At 54.0% G+C, this 2,783-nt stretch overlaps 1 protein-coding gene across 1 annotated transcript in view; it reads left to right on the forward strand.

The window, feature by feature from the left end:
* Positions 1-25: 25 nt before the first annotated feature.
* LOC102753514 overlaps positions 26-2,783 on the forward strand; it is an 11,457-nt gene continuing 8,699 nt past the window's right edge. Inside the window, exon 1 of the mRNA XM_006767856.2 lies at positions 26-168. The gene's annotated coding sequence lies outside the window, so the exon portion shown is untranslated. The remainder of the gene's footprint in view (positions 169-2,783) is intronic.

The following is a 2,783-nucleotide window of genomic DNA, read 5'->3' on the forward strand; positions in this document are numbered from 1 at the left end:
CTCTGGCCCCGCCTCACTTCTTGGCCGGGCTCAGACCTCCTCCCCAAATTCACCCGGCCCTCGGGGCTCCAGAGCGGCTGAGGATAAAGGTCCGCCACTCTGTCCATCGCCGCTTCCTACTTTCGCCTGCGGGTCCTGCGTGAGATCGAGGTCTTTCTCGGGCCCGAGGTGGGTCCTACGTGAAGCCGGAATGGAGGGGGGCGGGGAGGCGGGTCGTGCCGGCAGGATGCAGAGGCCGCGGCCGAGGACATTATGGGCAGAATCTAGGGGGCTCCCTGGATCTGATCAAGTGAGCCGGAGCTGGAAGGTCGCACTCAGGGCCAGCGGGAGAGGGGCAGATTCCTCTCACATACTGTCCCTTCTTTTTCTGCAATGTCAATCTGCATCCCCATTTACGCAATCCCAGCCTTAGCGGTGAGCGGCCTGCATGCCCCAATCGGAGCTCCCTCCCCTCTGTGCCCAACAAGATTTCCGGGGAAGACTCCTGTTACTGGCCCCAGAACCCCCGGGAGACCTGCCTTATAAGAGACACAATTCCCAGGTTCAGGACCTCCAGAACCTGCTCCCCATCGCCTCACAGGCGGTTGTTCTACCCTAGATCAACCTTGAGCCACCCAGCCTGCCTCCATCCCATCCCCCTCCGCCCTGGGGCCAGCTTCCCCAACAGATGTTCCTTACACAGCATCGCCCACATCCTCAGTCTGGACAGCCTGCAGTTCCCACAGAGGCGCGGGTGGGAGAGGGCAGGGCGGAACAGAGGGTCTGCATCCCCAAATGCCTTCCCTTGGGAGGCCCTCTGAGGGCTGGGGAAACTGAGGCCCATGTGGCCACCAGCTCAGCGGGGCAGCAGTAGAGCCCCTCGCTCCAGGGCAACCAGCACCCCTGTCCTTGACAAGACTCAAGGCGAGCTCTCCCCAGGTTGCCTGAAGAAGGGTCTCCCCTCGCCCTCTTCAGGACACTGGTCAGCATCCAAGAGGCAAGTGGCTGGTCTTCTCGGGTGTCTCTGAGGTCTGTAATTCGCTTAGTCCTGCAGGAGCGGGAGGAGCAGCTCCCAGGAGTAAGGAAGGCCGGTGCTGGGAGCTGGAGGTCTTTTGGAGGTTCAGGGAATTCCCACACTGCCATCTGAGGTTTTGTGTCTGTTACCGCTGAAGTCCAGAATGGAGATTCATCTACCCTGCCCACGGGAGGGCTTCTCTATCACCCTCCCGAGTCCCTGTTCTTTTTTTTTTTTTTTAAATATATTTTATTGATTTTTTACAGAGAAGATTTTTACAGAGAAGAAGGGAGAGGGACAGAGAGTCAGAAACATCGATGAGAGAGAAACACCGACCGGCTGCCTTCTGCATGATATGAGACAGGCTTTTTTTTTTTAAAATATATTTTATTGATTTTTTAGAGAGAAGAAGGGAGAGGGACAATGAGAAACATCGATGAGAGAAACATCGATCGGCTGCCTTCTGCACGCCCCGCACTGGGGATGTGCCCACAACCAAGGTACATGCCCCCGACCGGAATCGAACCTGGGACCCTTGAGTTTGCAGGCCGACACTCTATCCACTGAGCCAAACCCGTTCGGCCCGAGTCCCTGTTCTTGAAGGCTTATCTGCCCCCTGGGGACGAAGGAGGCACCTTCCTCCAGACATTGGCTGGGGTGTGTCCTTATGACCTCACTGGGCTACACAAACACCTCATGGGCCCAGAGCTGGGAGACCTAGAAATCTCTGGTCCCAGGTCACAGCAGTGAACCATCACCTTCAGTGTTCTAACAACCCCAGGACACGTTTATTTAACTCGTGCTCTGTTCCATTTAACCATATCACTCCCCCACTTACCTTTGGTGACCTTCCTTCTTCTTCTTTTTTAAAAATAGATTTTTTTGCCAAAACCGGTTTGGCTCAGTGGATAGAGCGTCAGCCTGCGGACTGGGAGGTCCCGGGTTCGATTCGGTCAAGGGCATGTACCTGGGTTGCGGGCACATCCTCGGTGGGGGATGTGCAGGAGGCAGCTGATCGATGTTTCTCTCTCATCGATGTTTCTAACTCTCTCTATCTCTCTCCCTTCCTCTCTGTGAAAAATCAATAAAATCTATTTAAAAAAATAGATTTTTATTGATTTCAGAGAGGAAGGGAGAGGGAGAGAGACAGACACATCAATGAGAGAGAATCATTGACTGGCTGCCTCTTGCATGCCCCCTACGGGGGCTGGAGCCTGAAACCTGGGCATGTGCCCTTGGCTGGAATCAAACCTGGGCCCTTCAGTCTGCAGGCTGATGCTCTATCCACTGAGCCAAACCAGCTAGGGCGACCTTCCTTCTTTATAAAATAAAATCTAAGATCCATACCACGGCCTCTGAGGCCCTGCTTTGTGGTCCAACCCCACTCCAACTTTCCCCTTTGCCCATTCCAAGATCGCCTTTCTCTTCTTTGAATACACCTGTGTTTTTCTGCTCTTGGGCCTTTGCACAAGTCTTTTTCTCTGTTTGCAACTGGACTGTAAGCCCTATAAGGGTAGAGATTGTGATTGGCTCTATATCTTAAACTGGTAAACAATCTACACTAATAAAAGAGAAACATGGTAATTGGCATACGACCGCTACCCTTCCCATTGGCTAATCCCCCTGTCACTCACAGAGTAGGGCCGGGATATGCAAATTAACTGGCAGCCAAGATGGGAGCCGGCAGCCAGGCAGCTGATGCGAACAGGGAGGCTTGCTTGCTTCAGTGACAGAGAACTCCAACGTTCCCGGCCTGACTTGCCGGCCTCTCAGATGCAACTCTCAGCAA

The sequence above is a fragment of the Myotis davidii genome, unplaced genomic scaffold (genome assembly GCF_000327345.1).
Source record: "Myotis davidii unplaced genomic scaffold, ASM32734v1 scaffold562, whole genome shotgun sequence".
Classification (NCBI taxonomy): Eukaryota; Metazoa; Chordata; class Mammalia; order Chiroptera; family Vespertilionidae; genus Myotis; species Myotis davidii.